Raw genomic sequence first — 23,092 nt, forward strand, 5'->3', positions numbered from 1 at the left:
TCATTTGTCCCGGGTGGGGAATGAGTTACTCATAGGAGACCTCATAGCTTGGTTGAAGGGTTTAAAACATGACCTTTAGGCAGGAGTGGGGGGTCCGGATAGCCGGTCAACTATCCGGCCTGTGGCGGTAAGGTCATGATCGGTGAGCAGTAATTGGAAGATCCCTATGGGGGGGCGTCACCCATTACGGATGGGAGCGCTCGGGGGAGGTGGCCATTGGCCCCTCAACGGGGAGGCGGTCCCGTCTAAGGATAGGCCGCCGGAAGGAAAGGAAAGGTGGTCAAGGCCCCTTCCTGGATAGGAGGGGCTACGGGCCCTCCTGGGGAATTTCCCGGGGCCAGGACATCTGCGACGGCAGATGGATAAGTTGTGTGGGGTGCGGGAGGGGGTTTACGCTACCTTTTAGACACCTCACACGAGTCCTCGGACGACCGTTAAATGGCGTCGAGTTCATTGGGGCCCCCGTCAAGTCCAAGGGAAATTGGTAGATGCACTTGAGGTACGCCTCTGTGCGGTCGCTCCCCTCACAAGTGAGGGTGGTTTTCTGGTTTAGGGATCTGACACCGGTTACGACCTTGCCGTTGGCCCTTAACGTTAGGATGTACAATTTCAAGTCAAATGTTTTGTAGGATGTTAGTTCGGCTAGGAGAACCTTTGTATTAGAGATCTGTTAAGGTTAGCCAAACATCGTAATGTGGAAATGAAATTGTACATAATATGAAACTGTTATTTTATGTTTTGATTTTGTTTCATATTTTAATAAATACGGCCGGGAAGGGTAACTCCCTTCCCGCCTTCCAAAAGTTCAAGAACTGTTTCCGGTTTTCCAATTCTTGGGGATTGTGTTGAGAGGGGGTGACGGGTATCTCAGCCATACTATAACAGCCGAATTTCTCTGGTTTTGTATGAGTGAAAGGTCTAACCATCTATAACGTCCCTGAAAACTATGATATTTTCAGTGAATTTTTATGGATTTTTAAATGGTAATTTCTAACTATAACGTCCCTGAAATTTATGGCTTTTTCAGTGAATTTCAAAGGTTTCTTAAATGCTAATTTCTAACTATAACATAGCAGTCACGTTGCAGAGTGGTGGAAAAAGGTGAGCGTGGCCTGCAATCACTTTTTAGCAATCCCACTGTATGGGATTTACTGGAGGTAACAGGAGGGGTAGTTTGCCCCCAACGTCAACCTTGGGGACCAACTACCCCTTTTATTACCTCCAGTAAGTCACACACAGCAGGATAGCTAACTTGTTATATCAGGCCAGCCCCCTCCCTGCACCACTGCAAACGCGCCTTCTGGCATGTTGTAATTTGGGGGATTAAGTCCCCTTGACTCCTGAGAGTCCCTGGGGGCCAACTAGCCCACCAGGTACCTCCAGTAATCGCCACAGAGCTGCGTTGCAGTGAGGCCACAACCCTTTTTATACCACTCTGCAAGCGCAGCTCCTGGCGCACTGCTGCTCGGAGGATGAAATCCACTTGTGTCCTGAGGTTCTCAGGACACAAGAGGACCTAATCGCCCCACCAGCAGTGCACCAGAAGCTGCGTTTGCAGAGTGGTGTAAAAAGGGTCGTGGCCTCTGACCACTTCTCTGCAACGCAGCTCTGTGGCGCATACTGGAGGTACGTGCCTCCATTTAACAGTGGTTGTACATTTTGTCTTCTGAGTTTTTATTTGAATGTGATATGTTATTCGTTATTTATTGCACAATGTTTCTACCGACAACATCAAATGAAACGGTAACTGGCTTTGAACAAACAACAATGCATAGTGCAGGAGGCACATTGAAACACATGATCTTCCAAGTTGAAAGGTTATATAAAAAGGAGATCAACAAGAGCTGGGAAGTGATAGCTCTTGAAAAATATGTAGAGGTGAATATAATTCCCTGAGGTTTGAGGATCTTCACAATGCCTACTCATCCTGATATCAGTTCAGAACTACTGGAAGAATGGGGGCACAACAACACACAATGCTCCATCAATATGATGAAGATTCTCATTAAGCATGCCCAAATGGGCATTGACGAAGTGCACATTACAATACAGGAAATAGAATGTAAAATATCTAACAATCCAGATAAAGAGGAGCTAACCAAATTAATTGGAGAAATATGAAGAAGAAATTCAGTAGAGGAAAAAGAGAAAGTTCCATAGGGACGAAATGGATTACAAGTATATCAGAATCCTCACCTTTGTGAAAAGGTTTGAAGTGTTGAAACTAAATTTTCCTAGCAAAATGATACAAGCTACCCCTGGAGAAATGACAAGTGAATCAGACGTCAGCGAAGGGGAAGGAACAAGCACCTCTACCCTCACAGCAAAACCAACTTTTTTAGAAGAGATGAGACTCATGCACTTGGATGCATCAATGACAAGTGGGAGAGAGAGAGGAAGAGGGGCAGGCAGAGGAGGTGGCAGAGGAGATACAAAGTCTTCAAAAGTACAAGGAAAACCAGAAGATCTAAACGAAAGAAGACATTACACTCTCAGAGACCGTACCAAAAAAAATTAATTACTGTGAAGAGAGCAATCTAATAGTCAATCTTTCCAATGATGTACCACAGGACAATGAGAAGTTACTGTCGAATAAAGGATTCTCTTTTTGTCCAGAAACACATTTCAACTATGTGGATACCAAAATTAATGTATACAGGTACATAAGGACATTGAAATTGGCTATAATTCATGCAAATAAACAGCCTGAGATTCCCACAACAATGACAGAAAAAGAGCAAAAAAAGAGAAAATTAACAATTGAAAAAATACCGTATCTGAAAAATATGTTTGATCCGATGTATAATCTCCATGAAGATGATATGACAGAAGGGGATATATTACAGGAACTTTCAATAGAAACTGACCAACACAAGTTCAGCAAGTTCAAAAGAAAATCTAAATACTGTCCTAACCTCTTGCCAGGCAATAAGTTTGACATGTTCTCGTACGCAATAACAAGAGAATTAGAAAAAATAACAAAATCTAGAAGACCAAGAAGTGAGAACTTAACCTGTGGTGAGCGACAAGCTTTGAAAGAACTAACCGATAATGACCAACTAATAATCAAGGGAGGCAATATAGTCCTCCAAAACAGAAGTGACTATATGCAGGAAGCTTACAGGCAACTGAACAATCAGAGAAATCCTCAAAGCTACCCTCAAATCCCATCAACCGGATGGTAATAGAATTGGAGAATCAGCTGGATGAGTGGGAGAACTCGAAATTAATCAATAAGGAAGAACATCTATTTCTATTAAAAGAACAACCTGTAATGCCAACTATATACTTCCTGCCAAAAATTCACAAAACATTGGTCAACCCCACTGGAATACCAGTTGTCTCAGTGTGTGAATCAATCTACGAGAACATGTCAACATATGTGGACTCGTACCTAGGACCCATTGCACAGACCCTCAGCTCTTACATTAAAGATACTGGAAACTTTTTACGTACCTTATCCGAAATAGACTGGAATGAAAATTACAAAATGTCAACGATTGATGTCGTCTCTCTCTACACTTCAATTGAACACAAAATAGGCTTGCAGGCGTGCAACAATTTTTTTAAACAAATAAACATAAGTGAACTAGAACATTCGAAAATGCTCTTGAAGATGATTGTAATGTGCTTGATTAATAATGTCTTTTTATTCAACCATGAACTATTTCATCAAAAATGTGGGACAGCCACAGGCATTTCAATTTCTCCAAACTACCCCAATATCACAATGGGATGGTGGGAGAAAGAAATGACATGGGGTCCAGACAAACACAAAGAACTCGACAAAATTGTATTATGGGTCAGATATTTTGACAAACTTTTTTATAATTTGGGATGAGAGCATCGAAGATTTTATGGAATACTTTAATAGATTAATTAAAACAACACTGGCGTGTGCTTTACCTGCACCATTGACCCATCCAAAATAGATTTTATGGACACACATATTTTTGTGGAAAAGGGCATAATACAAACCACGCTATTTAGGAAGAAAACAGCGACCAACAGTGTGCTACATGGAGAAAGCTTCCATCGAAAGACCCTACTAAACTACAACAACAACAACCACGATAAACAATTGGCTAATGGATGCAAGAAAGGGGTTCACCAAGTGTAACTGCTGCAAAGCTTGCAAGATTGGATAGAATAAAAACATATAACTGACCAAGATGGAAAAAACATATTGATCTAACACAACAGTACATGTAAGACGACACTTGTTGTATATATAATCCAATGCCACTGTGGATTACAATACATTGGCAGCACAACGTGTATGCTGAAAAAGAGGATCTTAGAGCACATACACGTCGTCAAGAACAAAGACACCAACTATGCGACAGCAAGACGTATTAATCAATGTCAAAATGCAAATTGGAAATCCATGAGATATTTTGGCTTGGACACAGCTCCACCTAATGAACGTGGAGGCGATAGAACAAAAAAATGAAGACAGATGGAGTTACTGTATATCATTAGACTTAAAACTAAGGTCCGACAGGCCTTAACATGAACGAATAACTCTTTGTGCATCTATAAAAGAAACAAATTGGGGAACTGATCCACTTCATTGTGTCCATATTTTGAACAAAAAACTATTTGTTAATCTCTCTTCATCACATCATGCAAGTTAGTGGTACTAACCCTATAACAATTCACATAATTCATGTTGCAAGGAATGTACTGTACTGACCTTAAACCAGCAACAGAATGGACTCCGTAAAAACATCTATTCAGATCATATTCAGCAGGAACAATAGGGTACTACACCCAGGTAGACAACTTGAGAAGTAAACGCTATAACTAAATATAAGCGAGCGCTCTAAATTGACTTAACTTGCTTTGAAATGCCATATGACACAATATAAAATGTAGATTCAGTATCCCCAGTGCACATTATTCCATGGATTAATTACAATGTAATCAATTTTGAACCATAATAATTACATTTTTAGGAACCAAACCTGTCGTAGAAAGTTAGCCACACCTTAATCATCTTGTACCAACAATGCCTATGTAAATATCATGCCTTCTAGACGCAAAAGAATGTATCAAATGTTTAATAATGACATTTTGTTTAAACAAAAACTTCAACTCCCATCAAGCATCATTATGTGCAGTGGATGGCGAGACTATATTTCACACACAAAAAAAGGCCAACTCACTGTGAAAAAGATCCTGTGTGGTAGCGCTGGTTTGAAATTAAAACCAGAATTTTAAAACCACTGAGTGCCGCAAATTCTTTGGAAAGGAAAAAGCACATTGGGCTTTGGGTGAAGACCGTCGTGAGCACCCGCATTAAGTGAGCCTGGCAACTAACCCACATTGTGTAATATATATATATATATATATATATATATATATATATATGTATATATATATATATATATATATATATATATATATATATATATATATACATATATATATATATATATATATATATATATATATATATATATATATATATATATATATATATATATATATATATATATATTAACAACAACCCCTTCAGTAAAAGAAGTGCAGAGGCCACATGGGGGAATTTTGGAAAGCCTTTAATTGGGAAAAATCGGGCATGATGCATTTCGGCTGGATTGCCTTCTTCAGATGCCGCTGCCGACAGGGTTTACGCTTGACCCCTCCTTCTTGAGCTTGCCTCCATCACTCCTATTGGTAGGAGTCAGTTGCACCAAAATCACGAGGTCGAGTGACCACTGCAGACAAAAAATGAACTACAGTCCCCAGAAAGCAATGTTTCTCGGTGAGTGTTCCGTTTTGGTGAATATGGAGTGCAAATACATGATGGACGAGTTTGTAGCAAGTTCAAGTGCGGGGTATCCACAGTGGTGCTTCCCTGTTTGTTTGTGTACCCTCAGGCTTCCTTTGGTCCCCACTGCACTCAAGCCTCGATTGTAGAAGTCTGTCGGGCCGTGAGACAGAGTTACCGTGAACCTGCCTCCTCGAGAAGTCACGAGCTGCGCTGCAGCAGTCAGGCGTCGTCCGTGTTGCAAGGCGGGCTGGAGTCCTTCCAATTCCTTGGATATGAAAGAATGCAAAAGCAGGTACCAGTGCTGCTCCAGCCGCTTGTAGAGTGGGGCCCCTTTACCACGCCTCTGGCATGCGTGGACAAATATTAACAACAACCCCTTCAGTAAAAGAAGTTCAGAGGCCACATGGGGGAATTTCGGAAAGCCTTTAATTGGGAAAAATCGGGCATGATGCATTTCGGCTGGATTGGCTTCTTCAGATGCCGCATATATATATATATATATATATATATATATATATATATATATATATATATATATATAACTGTTGAGTGTAGAAACAAGGAAGGGACAGAGAGTACTTTGGTAATTAATGAACTCATAAACAGTTTATACTATAAAATGCAAGACACGGTTAACAACAATGTTCAAGCAGTAAAATGCAAGCTAAAGCTAACATTTATGAAGCACATTATCACAGAAGGGTGATGTGTCAGAAAACATCGTTGTGGAAGGATAAGCCATGTGTGGCCCATGATTATGTTTTATAGAAAGTCCAGAATTTAGCTTAAGTACTCTATACAAACAGGGCTCACTTGGAACATGCCAGCCAAAATCTAATATACTATCATCATCAATAAAGCCTCCAACAGAAGCATAGTGTTCCTCATTTCAGTCACTCATCAGATGGGGTTTAATTCTGTTTAGGTTCCTGGAGGAGAGATTAAGTACAATAAACAAGAACAAAAGGGTGGCAGCTATTTGCCCTACATTTATCATTAATTCATCCACACATAGATTTAAAACAGTGTGCAGAACATGTATATGTTGGATCATTTTCAATCAATTATTTAGTGTTAAAGCACTTCGCGAACATTAAAACGTAAATGTACTAGAAAACATGTCATATAGAACTAGAAAAATGGCAAGACTTAATTACATAAAATAATATATATATATACATCACACCGTTACAAACAATGATGGATAAAGTCCTTAAAGTTCAACAATCATAATAAATCCTATAATCATGATAGAAATCAGTGAATGGGATCTCAGAGGGGGGATTGTGTTTGTCTAATTATTAGTTCCCAGAGCCAGCCTTTCAAGAATCCTATGTAGAAGAACAGGCGAGGCAAATGTCTTCGAAAAATGAAGTACTCCTCCACACCCTATACATGCACAACCCACACGTTTCAACCTCCATCTTTTGAGATGTATAAATGAACAAGGTCATCATCAGGGTTGCATGCTTCTGCAATGGACATGCTGCGAAAATAATAATAATATAATAACTTGTTACTTTAAACAATGGTGAATTGGTATACTGTTGGTAGGTAAAAACCTTATATATACAGCATACAATTACACGAATATCAAAATGCTTGTTCATTACAAATTAAAAACAAAGAAGCTATATAAGTGGAGTACAAGCATGCATCTCTCACCACACCAAACTAAGGGTGCTTACCTAAAATTAAGTGATCCGATTAAGTAGTGCTGATGTTTCTCTACCAACACTATACAATTTTACCTTTAGTTTTTGCGACATGAATCTGTAAATGAGAGATTTATGCCTCTTACACTTCAGAGGAAGTATATCTGTAGTAATTTTGTTTAGGTTTTTTAAACAAACACCTACAACAGCCTGCACATACCCTACATACTTTATAGTACATATCAGACCCCAAAACCCTAAGTTTACAGAAGAGGAGATAGAGGAATTATTTAACAGACTGTCAAACCTAAACCAAGATGCTGAATCCCCCAATTTAAGCCGCCAAACCAAAGCCTCAAAATTGTCCAAATTAAAAAAGAAGCAGATCTGTATGCACCTTAATTGGGAAATTCTTCTGGGACATCTGAGAGCGGGTACTATACTATTGGGCCTACAAGTAAAGAATAATCCGATCACCTTAATAGACAACTCTGACTACTTGCGAGACTTTAGCAGCATCGATACAAAGTTCTCTAGAGACTGAGGGGCATATTTACAACAACTTAACGCTGCTGTAGCAACAAGTTGTTACTTTACGGCGGTTTTTATTGCCATATTTACAAGTTGCCGCTAACTCCAATTTGCAGCAATTTTTTCCAGCATAAACAGGAATTTTCAAGTTTGCCACTTCTGTTAGTGTGACTTAATGAAAATTAGATGCAAGTTAGGCGTTCCTGTAAAAAAAACTGCAGCTAAACACACAAAGGGGCTTTAACAAGGAAATCCCAGTACGTCAATGAAGCTAAGTCCAATTAAAGGCAGGTTTTTAAGGCCATAAAATAGCAGGTCTTAAAATTGGTGCAAACACTTGGGCCCACATATAAGATGTTTGGGTACTGGACAGCGCTGCAAGGAATATTGCTGTGCTGCCCTACACTGAAACCAAAGGTCAGGAATGCGCTCTATCAATAAGATAAGGCGCATTCCTGGGCCCCATTGATGAAAAGTGTTGCATTGCCGCGATAAAACAGTGATTGGATACTTTTTACTGTGCCCACCTTGGCTGTGCCGTATTTACTGTATGGCACTCCAAGTCGCAATCAATGACAGATACGTCTGGAATCCTGACGTATCTATGGGCGCTACAGTCACGCTTTGCTGCAGTTCTGTTGCAAGCATAATGCAACTCCAGCAATGCATGGGGCCAGCATATCCCTATGGCACTGCATCGCCCCTACGCTGCCATGCCATGAGGCAGGTGTAAGGTTTTGATGCAGTGGCGTCATTGGATTGTCACAGTGACATCTGATAGTTTTTACTGTGCCACTCCAACGAGGCAATGTCAGTGACTAGAGTCAGTTAGTGGAGTCCCCTACCAGTCTTGTGCAGTGCCCTGGGTGATGTAGGTCAGTCGCAGTGCAGGAATTGCTTAGGGCACAGTGTGCACCACCCACAGGCGCTAGGCCTGGGCCCGCTCAGCATCCGACCGTCTCCTCACCTGGACGACAACACCAGTGCTCAATCTATTGCACCTTCTCAGAATCTGTGCCACAGCCAGCAGGAGCCTTAACCAGGCAACTATTACCAAGCCTGAGTACAGCAGTAGCCAGCAAGTCTGAACCTGTGGAACCTCCCGAATCAGGTGCTGCAACAGGCATGAAGTTGCAGCTCTCCCGCCACACAAGTCTGGTGCGGCTCTGGGGCCTCACCCTCCACAGCATTCGAGCAGCGTCACATCCTCCGGCTTGTGATGCAGAGAGACATGCCCCACCATTGGCAATCTCCTCTGTGCACCCCAGTTTAGGGGTGGTGCATGTTATGCAATGCAGACCTCCCTACATTGGTGCGCAGGAGCGCCTCTACCAATCACAGCTCCAAGGAGTGCCAGGCGGTCTTATCACACAGGTTAGCAACATGTCTCCATGTGACCTGCCAGACTTTGCCACTAGGTAAGGGTGATCTAAGATGCCTCAATGTCTACAACCATGGCCCACAGGCCTGCCTCCACTCTTAGGCTGCAGCAACTCCACAGCACCACCGCCTCCCACTCCGGGTCTCAGACGCAGGCCCAACGAGGCCTCTGGGCCCTGGAGATTGTTCACGCTTCCAGGCATCTGCTGCCATGGTGTCACAAGGATGGCGCTATTAAAAGTGCTGCATCATTGGTTTTCCCCAGCAATGCGCCTCTTTTCATAAAAGGCACCCTGATTCTGCATTTCCTCTAACAATGGAACTTTGGCTGGTCATCCTGGCTGTTAACGGGTTTTTTTTTGGGCACCTGTGCTGAAGTTGACCCTGGGTTCTCCCTTCTGCATTCCATTGTTTTTATTTTCGTTTTTTCATTAGAGTTGGATTTATAGGCTATTTTTGCCTTTAGAGGCTGAAAAGTGACGTTGGGCAGACTAATGTGATTTTTTTTATGCCACTAATTTGCCTTTTGTCACTTTTCTCTCGCTAACCTCAAATTTTGTATTGCCTTGACGCTAGTGTTAGCAGCGAACTGATACTATAGCCATGTAGAGAAGTATGTTGAATACGTTGTAAGAGATTGATAGCTTTCGGCGATGGACAGGGTTAAGAAAAGTGCTGATAACCAACACAAAAACTCGTTAGCTGCAATTCTTGTAAATATGTCTCCAAATGTTCCTTTTTAGTAAAACCGCTGAATTAATAAGTAAGAAGGAATTGAAACTAATAAAAGATTTAGAAGACTCTATCAAAACAATACCGCCATTTCTAACTCTAAACCTCTCCTAGCTCATATACACAAGGAAATAGCTGAACTTAAAATCAATATAGAAAATCTGAACAAAAGAAACTCCAGAAGGATATTGTGAATTTCTCACAAAAAAAGGTTTATTCATACTGTTGGACCAGTCATCCTTAGGATGGTGAATGTCCCCAGACCTTTGCTTTTTGCCTCCCCGTTTTGCTGTTTTTTTGGGTTGGCCTTAGAATTCTGAGCCCTTTACTACTGCTAACCAAAGCTAAAGTTCATGTGCTTCTCCCCTAAACATGATGACATTGATATATACCTGACCAGCATATTTGAGATACTGGTAAGTCCCTTGTAAGGTGCCAAAATACCCAGGGCGTAAACCTCAAATGCTATTAGTGTGCCTGCAGCACTAACTGTGCCACCCACATATGTAGCCTTTCAAACCTGTCTCAGTCCAGCCGCTGCAGTGTCTGTGTGTGCAGTCTACAGCCACTTCGACTTGGCATTTAAAATTGCTTTCAAGGCCTTAAATTCCCTTTTGTTACATATAAATCACCCCTAAGGTAGGCCCTCAGTAACCCTAAGGGCAGGGTGCTATGTAAGTAAAAAGTAGGATATGTACCTTTATGAATAATAGGCTTTATCGTTTTTCACTACTATGAGGCCTACTCCTCTCATAAACTAGCAATGTAAATTCTTTAATACACTTTTATTCTGCAATTCCTGATGAGAGAGTAGTAGATATTTCATATTTCATGTGTTTGGAATTGTAATGGTAAATTCTCCTAACTGGTAAAGTTGGATTTAACATTGCAGTTTTAGAAATGCCACTTTTAGAATGTGTTTACAAAAAGGGGTGGTGAGGGACAGAGTCTCTGAATTAAACAGAAAGCTCTCACCCAGTCAAAAGATCAGGGCTAGATCCAACACCGTTTTTTAGCTCACTGCACCATCCCAGTTTCAGAACCTGACTGTATGCAAATTAGTCTGTTCCTGTCCCAGTGCATGATGGGAACAGGACAAACAAAACTACAGAAGCCAATTCTTACACTGGGAAGGAAACAAGCTCCCGGGGACCGGTTTCTTCCGGTAGCTTGTCTCCTTTCTGGTGAAGAATTGGCTTGGTAGTTTAGTCTGCCCTGTTCCCATGATGCACTGGGCCAGGGACAGACTGATTTGCATATAGCCAGGTTCTGAGCTGGGATGGGGCAGTGAGATAAATAACAGTGATGGATCAAGCCCTGATCTTTGGACTGGGTAAGAGTGGTCTGTTTAACTCAGACACTCTGTTCATCACCACCCCCTTTTCTAAATCGTTTTTGGCCACTATAGGTGTGGCAGGGTATACTCAGACATGAGTCCCTTTCTCACTGCTCCATCAGGATTCAAGCAAGCCGGGCCGAAGAAGGCTGAAATGCCAGAAACCGGTCCCCGGTAGCTTGTCTCCTTTCTGGTGAAGAATTGGCTTGGTAGTTTAGTCTGCCCTGTTCCCATGATGCACTGGGCCAGGGACAGACTGATTTGCATATAGCCAGGTTCTGAGCTGGGATGGGGCAGTGAGATAAATAACGGTGATGGATCAAGCCCTGATCTTTGGACTGGGTAAGAGTGGTCTGTTTAACTCAGACACTCTGTTCATCACCACCCCCTTTTCTAAATCGTTTTTGGCCACTATAGGTGTGGCAGGGTATACTCAGACATGAGTCCCTTTCTCACTGCTCCATCAGGATTCAAGCAAGCCGGGCCGAAGAAGGCTGAAATGCCAGAAACCGGTCCCCGGTAGCTTGTCTCCTTTCTGGTGAAGAATTGGCTTGGTAGTTTAGTCTGCCCTGTTCCCATGATGCACTGGGCCAGGGACAGACTGATTTGCATATAGCCAGGTTCTGAGCTGGGATGGGGCAGTGAGATAAATAACGGTGATGGATCAAGCCCTGATCTTTGGACTGGGTAAGAGTGGTCTGTTTAACTCAGACACTCTGTTCATCACCACCCCCTTTTCTAAATCACTTTTAGAATGTGGACATTTTTAGCCATTTACTGCTCTGTATGTCTTACAGCCTGCCTCCAATACACTTCTGGGCTGGGTGACAGCTGGGTGACAGCTATACTTTGTGCATTCCCTCCAAATAGCCACAACAAAGCAAGGGTAGGTGTGTCTGAGTACCCATCTATATACATCTGAATTCTGATGGTCTTGCCTGGGCAGGATGGAAGGGAGGGGCTAACATTTCACTTGAATAGGCAGTGTCCTGTCCCCACACAAAGGACTGATTACATCTTCCCATCCTTATTTAGATTGGCAAACAGGACTGGGTTAAAATGAGTGCCTATGCACTTCAGAGAGCTGCTTTGAAGCCACCCCCCACATCCAAGGCACTTTTGGGTATAAGTACTGAGTCTTCGACCTTATAAAATCAGACACTACTGGACCTGTAACTAAGCTCTGCCAGAAGAACTGCTGTGCTGATTAAAGGACTCAACTGGAGTGCTGATCGAAAGGCCTACTTTTCTGTTTGTTGCCTGCTGTGCTGCCTGCTGCTCTCTGACTCTGCTGAAGGAGAGCTTGGCTCTGCCTTCACTCCAAGTGACCTCCAAGGGTTTTTTGGCTTGCTTCTTGTTGCATGAGACTCAGGGATATCAACGTCTCTATCCCTGCTCCTGGATCACTGAAAGTAGCCCAGATATTTGGGAAATTGCTTTCTAAGACTCTCCTGTCTGCCTGTAGCAGAATTGGCGCAACAACCTGGTTGTGGGAGTGAAGTCGTCGCATTACACCTAAACCTGCGCTTTGTCTCCAGTGATTGAAGCATTAGACAGCGTATCACAACTTCTGCAGCTTGGTGAGATCAACGCATCTGCTCGACTGTGCAATAGAGTTTGGCGCATCTTTCTTCACCTCTCCACTCGGCACCCATCTTTGGAACTGGCACATTGCCTTCACTGCATGAAGAAGATCGCGCATCTCCCTGTTTGCAATCAGAAAAGGTACTTGGATCACCAGGGGCTGTATGGGTCCTGTAGTCGGCCTGCGCTACATTGCGGTCAGCCACAAGTTTGACTTTGCCCGGTTCTAGCGTGACCTAACGTAACCTTTTTAGTGCTTCTTGCTTCTAAGAGCTTTACTGCATTTGGTCTTTCAAAATTCAATATCTCAACTTCTGTACATTTGATTAATGTAGTTTTGGTCTTGTTTTGTTTAGAATATAGTAATCTATTGCTCTAAACCTTTGTGAAGTCTTTTTTTGGTGCATTCATTGTATTACTGTGCTTGTATTTTGGACAAAAACATTACACATTGTCTCTTTAGATAAGCCTGACTGCTCTGTTCCAACTTACCAGAGGGTGAGCACAAGTTATCTTTTAATGGATCTATGACGTTACAACGCAGGCTATTACAACGCCTGCTGTTACAACGCGGTTTTTACATAGCATACCATTACAACGCATAGTGCTTTTAGGCGCTGGATAGTGAATTATTTAATTTACTATTCCAACTCCAGTCCCCGTGGATAGTAGGGAAGGTGTTGGATAGTAAATTAAATATATTCCCTATCCTAGAGCGCCCCCCAGCGCAATGCGTTGTAATGGTTTGCATTGTAATGGTTGCGATGTAATGGTAGTGCGTTGTAATGCTTGCGTTGTAAGTGATGTTTCCCCTTTTAATGTGTCAAATGCAGCAAGAACAATTGATTGAAGGAATGCTGAACAATGTCAAACATTCACTCCCCAGTGCAGAGATCTGGGCATAAATCTACCATTCTTTTGCTCACTATGCCATTCCAGCTTGGACCCAACCATATTCAAATCAGTCTTGCCCCTGCTCCCCATGGGAACAGTCCACCCCAAACTGCCAGGCCAGGTCCTCCCCAGTCCAAAAACAAGTATCCTGGGACTGGTATCACGGTTTCACCCCTTATCAGCCAGGTCTAGCTAGCTTGACTCCAGTGGCATGGTGAGCGTGGAACCCAAATCTGGGCATACCCATTCCACTTGGCGTGACAAATCCAAATACAACAATTCATGGATGGAATGCTGAACAATGTCAAACATTCACCCCAAGTATAGAGACCTGGGCCTTAATCCATCATTTATTTGCTCACCATACCATGCTTGACTCGAGTGGCATGGTGAGCTTGATGGATTAAACACAGATCTTTGACTGGGGTGAATATTTGATTTGTTCAGCAGTCCACCCATCCTTTGTTCTTTTTGATTTTGTCACCCTAAGTTGGAAGGGTATGCCCAGACATGGGTACTGTGCTCAATGTGCCACTGGATTCAAGATAGCCTGGCTGATGATGAGTGATACTCCGAAACTGGTCCCGGGATGCTTGTTTCCGGTCTAAGAAGGACCTCGCCTGGCAGTTCAGGCTGGACTGTTTCCATGGGGAGCAGAGTCAACACTGATTTGCATATGTCTGGGTCCAAACTGGGGTGGCATGGTGAGAAAAAAATATGGACTAAACACAGATTTGTGACTGGGGGTGAATGTTTGATTTGTTCAGCATTCTGTACATCTTTTGTTTTTTGTATCTTTTAGTGTGCACCTAGCTTGTCCTGACTAGAGTGGTTGTTCCTGCATGGCCTGGGTGCATATCTCATTAATATCAATGGGATTACCCAGTATATGTACAGAACCTGGGGATAATGCAATAAGCAAGCAATGGTTCTGCTACCTATATCTTAATGAATTTCTTAAATATTTGAATCCAACCCACCTGCCGGGGGATAATCATTCAATGAGAAAATAACAATTTACAGAAGTCTCCCGATTAACTTAAATAATCATATGTAAACAATTCAAACAATTCATATGTATTAAAGGCATAGTATGTACACACACATAAACATGAACGTATTTGCACAATCAATACGAAAAACAATACAAATACAGTGTATAATTGATTACATATATAAATCACAACATATTGAAATACACACAAAATAATCCCATATAAAAATTATTATTTGTACATATAACGTCACATTCCTATAAGGCAGTCTTGTGTCAAATATGACAATTAAATTCAATCTCCTATTCAACACTGACTACGACGTTTCGTTATTCATATACGTCGACGTTTTGACCCCTCCTTGTCACGCAAAATATTGATTCGTCAATATGGGGTCTTCAACAGGACTATACAAAGTGTGTGTAACCTATACAAAGAAACACAAATATATCTATATTAGAATTTGGGATTACGATAATACGGGAGAACATTATTCGCAAAGTTTGGGATTCTCTAATCAATGGCTCACCGTAAAATATCGAGTTAGCGCCTTGGATAGCTGATAAACCAAGGGGCGGAATCTCATAAATGAACTCCACCTTCAATAACCTTCGATATCGAAATGACAACATAAAAAAACACAACCTATGTTAATGATTTAATCCTAGTGCTCCTACATCTGAATAGTTGGCAACACTATAGCAAGCATCATACTCACCTCCTGCGTCTATATATCAGAGGTCCAATTTATTCATAAAAGGGCACAGTAACGGAACACCTCTCCGTTGTGTAAAGTCACTATCAAAGTCAGGGAAGTAGCCTATAAAAAACAATTATATAGAGACCATTACTCCTAGTCATGTTTGAGTTGGTATATATAATATCAATTGTTATATTTAAAAAGAAGTACCTCCTTCTTTGCCTCTACATCCAAAATCTATGGAGATCCAGTGGTCGAGTCAAATCTGAAACCACGCTCCATTCAATTTTCTTTACAGATTATAACACCTTACTTGCTACAAAAAAGTAAACTCTCAATTAACTGATTGAAAGTTTTGCAGAAATGGCTTTATAATGCGGTCTAGGTAAAAACTGATTTGCATATGTCTGGGTCCAAACTGGGGTGGCATGGTGAGAAAAAAATGATGGACTAAACACAGTTTTGTGACTGGGGGTGAATGTTTGATTTGTTCAGCATTCTGTCCATCTTTTGGTTTTTTTGGTATCTTTTAGTGTGCACCTAGCTTGTCTTGATTGGAGTGGTTGTTCCTGCTTGGCCTGGGTGCATACCTCAGCCAGCAGGAATCCAATTTCTAACATGTATCGAAAAGAGATTTTTACAACAACCAGAAGAACATAAACACACTACCCCACTATCAAGAATGCAGTAAACGCAGGCTTATTAACTCCTCTGATACTTCATCTTACTCAGAGAATTCAAGTGACTCTCAACCACCCACAAGTCATATCAAGGGCCTATCTAGGGGTCATTTTTCAGGACAAGGTTGAGGGAGAGGCAAAGGGAAGAAGTGGATAAACTCAATCAAGGAGATACCGACAAGACAACAGACATACAGATGTGGGAGCGAGATTTAATCCCGATTGTAACCTCTCAGGAAGACCACTTTTATGAAGCAGAAACAAGTTTGCTCAAAAAGGGTGTGCAACTTGTACTCAAAACTAGACCAGAGTATGTTAAGACTAGACTTAAACTACTCTAATTCTTCAGAAAAAGCACTTTAACTTTTCTTTTAAAACAAGGTTGGCCCTCATTTCACTGTTTCTCAGGTTTAAGACAGTCATCATCTTTTAACCACCATAAAATAACATTCCTATGGAGCTAAAACAATTGAGAAAATGATTTTACATGATTTTGGCAACATAGACAAGCAAAAAAAAAACACTTTGAACGAAACGTCCAGAAGGAAGAACAACAGGCCCTGGAGCCACTGAAATCAGCAAACAAAATTATTCTTAACTTAGTCTATAACTGCGGGGCTATTGTGATAATGGGCTGCACTAAGTATGAGAGGGAAATAATCAACCAACTGGAACAGGAATCACATTGCAGAAAAATACCTTGTGACTCATCACCTACAATCAAGGAAGAAATTAAACAGGATATTGAGACCAACATCCATGAAGGATGGATATCCAAATTGGAAAATGAATCTTCTTAATAAATTTGCAAGAACATCAGTAATATAGACTTTGCCAAAACTCACATAGACCCAGTACATCCCCCACACCACCCATTAATATCAGGGGTAAATTCTCTTTAAGAGCGATTGCCAAAGTATGTTGATGTGTGTTTTATAAAGCCATTGATTGAACAAGTACCTAATTATCTAAAATTCACAACTGACATCCTCAATGGATTGGAACACAAAGGTGTTGATGCCAGTTAAGAAATGTTTGTGACATTGGATATAGTCAGTTAATAATCCAACACCCTCTAAGAAACAGCAATCAAAGCAATGGAAAGCTTCCTAGAAAAGAGACCCAACCTCATGAAGTACCAGCTACATTTATTTTGGATTTGGTACATATTTGTTTCCGAAAACATTTTTTTTTACTTTAATCAACTGTACTATCTACATGTGAAGGGGAGATCTATAGGCTGTCTTTCAGCTCCCCGGCTAATATGTTTGTGGTAAAATGTGAAGAATAGTGGATAGAAGGTGATAATGCAATCAAACAACATATATTAACATAGAAACAATTGATAGATGATAGGCAAAAGCAACTTCGTGACTTTGTGGATTGGATGAACAAAGGGACTCCAGACATCAAGTTTGCCATGCAGTTTAACCGTGAATAGATTATTTTTCTGGATTTAAACATAAAACAGGCTGACGGTCAAAGATATATCACACTATATACAAAAAAAACAGGTTGCAATACTTTCTTTGCACTTTTCCGTGGGTCCAAAGAGACCTCAAGGACAAGCTTCCATTTAGGTAATAATTGCATAAACTGTACAAAAATTGAAGATTACTTTAAGAATGTGGGTATATTAATTGCTAGATGAAGGGATGAACAATATCCTTACAAACTCCTGAGACGAGCTTTTAAGAGATCCTTGTACACATCAAGAGAGTGACTTCTGGAACTCTGTTAAAAAAAAAAACCTTAGACAGACTGAGTTGCGATACAACTTTTAACATAAATATTAACTTAATTAAACAAGTTATCAGAGAACATTAGCATTTGATTTCCCACCTAATCCAAACAACATAGGTCGCAGCAAAGGCGAGCCTTGACTACTGGTATAACTTATGCTGTAAATTCTTTTACACTCCCTATAAAGAAGGCATAGCATTGTGGTGATAACCGTTAAATTGGTACCTGCCACAATCTTTAGTCTAATTACAAGGGACGTTAGCACGCACTGTGTGTAGTACATTATATAAATTTGCTTTCTCTATTTACTCTTCCATCAGCGATTCATAATCAGGATCATACGATTTTATAATAATAAATAATAATAATAAAACATTTATTAAGCGCATGGCTGCACAACTGTGTATCCCCGCGCTGATTGCTGAAAAATCTCCACCGAGAATCAAGTCAAAGGAAAATGAGTGGCAGAATTATTGAGGGAAGAGGTGGGTTTTCAAGTTAGCTCTGAAAACAGTTTTAGAGGGTTCCATTCTTAAATGAATCGGGAGAGCATTCCAATGTTTCACTCCTAGATAACGAAAGGAGCGGCCACCTATTTTTGCTCTGTGGACGCGGGGGAGTTTGAAAAGGGACATTCCTGAGGACCTCAGGTGTCGGGTAGGGCGGTGAATGGTCATGAGGCTTCTTAAGTAGGTGGGACCCTTGTTGTGGGCTATCCTGTGGGCATAGCAGAGGCTCTTGAATTTTATTCTCTCCCTTACGGGGAGCCAGTGCAGTTTGGACAATGCTGTCTTGGCAGAAGTTCTTTTGGGAAGGCCTAATACCAATCGGGCTGCTGCATTTTGTACACATTGCAGCTGGTGAAGATGTTTTTGGTTGATGCCTAGAAGGAGGGCATTCCCGTAGTCCAGGTGAGGTGTAATAAGAGCATGCACAATGGTTTTCCTGGCTTTGATAGGTATCAGGTCAATGATTTTTCTGAGAATTCTTAATGTGCCGATGCATTTACCAATGATCTTGTTAACTTGGGATTTTCCTGATAGATCCGAGTCGATCATGATCCCAAGGTTCTTGACTTTCTCGACCGGTCGAGGGCATTCGCCAAGAGATGTGGGCCACCACGCTTGGGACCATAGGGAGGTTTTGTTCCCTATCACTAACACCTCTGTTTTGTCTCCATTAAGCCGGAGGCAATTACTGTCCATCCACACGGCAACAGCAGCCATGCACTCCGAGAAGTTTGAGGCATACTCCTCGGTATCAGGAGTGAGCTTAAACATAAGCTGAGTGTCATCGGCGTAGCTAACAATGCCAACCCCAAAATTCTCTATGATCTGAGCCAGGGGTTCCATATAGATGTTGAACAATGTGAGCACCCTTAACTTAAACACATAGGGGTCCATTAGTATTTCGGGCGGATCGCACCGCCCGCATGGCGGTGGCGATCCGCCCACGAAAAACCTCCATTTACCCCCCCCCCCCCCCACATCATCATGGCGGGAGGGACCCCGGCGGACGGAATGACCGTCCGCCGGTTTTCCGCCCGGTCAGAGAGTCGACCGGGCGGAAAAGGTACTAACATGGTGGCGGTGTCTGGGAGACACCTCCATCCATATCAGCATGTCTGCTGGGTTGTGGGCAGCGTTTTTCACCATTGGGGGCCCATAGCAGGCCCCCCGGGATTCAGGGGCGTGGGGGGGCACATAGGGGGTACCTATGGTACCCCCCCACCGTTTCCTGCACAACATGGCAGGCACCGCGCAGTGCCTGCTATGTTGTGCAGGGAAGTGCACGCCATGCCTTTCTGGCATTGTGGCGGGCGGTGCTGATTGCAATGAGTGCATTCCGTAACAATGTCAGGAATGCAGGATGAGCCCGCCACTGTGGCGGGTGCATCCTAATAGCAGGCACGGGACCTCCGCAGCATCGGAGGGCGGTCCCATTCCCCAAAAGGATGGCGGGCGGACAAAGTCCGCCCGCCATCCCAATGACCCCCATAGGGTGTGGCGAGAGATGCATGTGAGCACTCTACTTATGGTGCATCTTTGTATTTAATTTGCAGTGCACAATCATTTCGAAATTCGTGACATTGCAGGGTGTGAACATAAGGTTTTAGCCCTTTGGTTTAAAATAACAGATTTTTCAAATAATATTTTAAAAATTGCATTTGATCTAGTCCCCCGAGACAAACTCTGGAAGGTACTACTGCATATGGGGCTCCCGAGTTATCTCTTGGAGTTGATAGTTGGCTCCACCAGGGAAATTACTCCAGAATCAGGTGGGGGGCCCAGGGACAACTAACTGGGAGGGTGCCTGTACAGAGGGGAGTCCGCCAGGGATGCGCGATGGCCCCGACATTGTTCTCCCTCTTTATCAATGGGGTGGTAGACCATTTGAGGGAGGACTCTGCGGATGCCCTGGTGGGTGAGAAAACACCTACTCTCCTGTTTGCAGACGACACCCTCTTATTGTCCAACACCCCCTCTGGGCTTCAGAAGCTTTTAGACAGATTCAATGTATTTTGTGTCGAGAGGGGGCTTATTGTAAACACAGCCAAAACCAAAATGATGGTGTTGTCAGGAGGAAAAAAAGCCAGGAGTGTAACGTTGAATGGGTCCCCACTAGAGGTGGTGGAGGAGTTTGACTACTTGGGTGTCAGGATTACCAACAGAATGAAATGGGACTCCCATGTGGCCAAAATGCTCTTAAATCTTAAAAGAACTGCTGGAGCAATCTTGAGAAATCCGCGCTTGTCTACCAGCAGACCAGTAGCCCCAGCCCTGGCAGTCTATGATGGCAAGGCCTTGGCCTCTGCTATCTACGGCTCGGAGCTGTGGGGATGTGAAAACACCATGAACCTGGCAAGAGCGGAGAATAAGTTTATGAGGGATATGGTTGCCCTTCCACCCTCTATTCCTTTACCACTTTTTATAGACATGGGAAAACACTCTATCTCAGACATAGTGCGCCTCCGTCCTCTGCTGCTCTGGGTGCGCCTGAGAAGGATGCCAGAACTGGCAAACTATGCCTTAGTGTTGGATGAGTTGATCATCTTGAATAGTTCAAATAAGATCCACTGGCTAAACAAACTAAAGCAGTTGGTTTTAAATTTAGGGCTGGGAGAATTCTAGATCTCCCAATCCCCTCACCATAAGCAAATTATAAAAAAAATCTATTGGGAATGGGTCCAGGCGGAGGAATTAAAAAGTACAAAGTGGGGGTCTTTAACTACAAAATTTTTGGAACAAAAACCCACCAAGAAGTTTGAACCCTTCCTTGATTTTATCCGAATCCCAAGAGATAGGTCGCTCTTCATGAAAATGAGATATGGAGTACTTCCTCTGAACAAATTCATGGAGGGTTGGAAAGGATTGAGGATTCATTCCCATACCTGCCCGGGCTGCCCATGTATGAGCGAATCTTTACCCCATTTCTTGTTCGCTTGTACAGCGTATAAAAAACCAAGAGCAAGATGGTTAAAACCAGTATGTAGAGAGTTGGGAGTGAGAGATTTTAGGATTGCTCTACGTATCCTCTCATCAGATACTGCATCTCTGTTTGTCGTTTGTGGGATTGCTACGTATCTATCAAATGCATGGTTTATACGATCAAGGCTGCTAAAAACTATTGAAGGCTAGACTGCGGCTTCTAACTTGTCACCTAAACCCGCTACTGCATATGACTTACGACTTTTTTTATATATAACCAAGTGTTTTATATGTAAATATTCTTTTATCTTTTTAAAATTATGAAATGAATCGAATATGATATTTTAGATGTGTGTTTTATGTTTAAATTGTTTGTACTTTTATGATATGTATATATCGAATAAAGTATTACAATACAAATAATATTTTTATGCACAGTTGTATTTCCATAGGGATACTCCCTAATGATGACCTTGTTTATTAGTGCATTCCACAAGATGGAGGTCGAAACGCGTCGGCTGAGTTCATATAGGTTGTGGAGGAGTGTTTGAATAATCAAGGACGTTTCCCTTCCCTGTTCTTCCACATAGGATACTTGACTGTTGGATTTAGTAGCTATTTATGAGGCAAACAGCCCCCTCCACTAGTATCTGATTAATTGATTTTTAAAGGACCAGCTCTATATCATGATGACAGGACATATTATGGGTGATAAACTTTAAGAACACCGTCTATCATTGTTTCTAATTGTTTGATGCATATATTCTTTGTTGCAATTCAGTCTCACAATTTTTCTGGTTGTATCTGTAATGCTTTGTAATACATTTATATTTCAATATACATGGAGAGCATTAACATTGAATATTTGATTGAAAATGATCCCAAATATATACATGCTCAACACATTTTACATCTATGTGTAGATGAATTAATGATTAATTTATAGCAAGTGGCAGCTGCCCTTTTGTTCTTCAATTCAATCAGGTATTACATCAATCCCTTGCCTGTCTCTTCCAGTACAAAACCTTTTCGTCAGACAACGCCGATTCCCATTCACTATGGCACAGGGATGTATGGGTTACTGCATGGCTGCCTAAAGTGAGCCAGCACAGAGAGAGCAGAAAAGCACCAAATCTTGGTAGATATGGCGCCGTTCTACTCTCTCTGATTCATGCAAAGCAGGACAGGAACTTTATTTAATGTGCTGCGTTGGTTAACTTCTTGATAAATGAGGGCCTCCGTGTCTGCTTCACCTATGATGATTGATTTCTGACATTGTTTTTGTTCTCTGTATTCCAATATACTCAGGCTGCTGCTTCTTCTATTGTCCATATCTGCATGTAGTTATTTTAGACTTTTCTCTTTTTCTTTAGAGATTACTTTTGTGTTTCAAAGACAAACTTTCCAAACCATGAAAGATTAACCTCTTGGTCTCCCTCTTGGCATTCTGCTAGAGTTCAGGACTCCATTTTCACACTTGTTCATTGCCATCTGCGCAGCAAAGGTCCCACTGCTTCTCGCTTCACGTAGGTAATGGGGCTAAGAAATCCACTGTTCCCCTCACTCTGAGGTGTCGTCTGCCCACCTGGGTGACAACCTGTTGTTCTCTATATAGCACCACAGTTCTCAATTCCTTTTAGCCATCACATTTGAGA

General features: G+C 42.0%; 1 protein-coding gene across 1 annotated transcript in view; it reads left to right on the forward strand.

Annotated features, from left to right (window-relative positions):
* AMPD1 (adenosine monophosphate deaminase 1) overlaps nt 1-23,092 on the forward strand; it is a 488,628-nt gene that overhangs the window by 142,355 nt on the left and 323,181 nt on the right. The window lies entirely within an intron of this gene.

This window comes from Lissotriton vulgaris, chromosome 5 (genome assembly GCF_964263255.1).
Source record: "Lissotriton vulgaris chromosome 5, aLisVul1.2, whole genome shotgun sequence".
NCBI classification, from domain to species: domain Eukaryota; kingdom Metazoa; phylum Chordata; class Amphibia; order Caudata; family Salamandridae; genus Lissotriton; species Lissotriton vulgaris.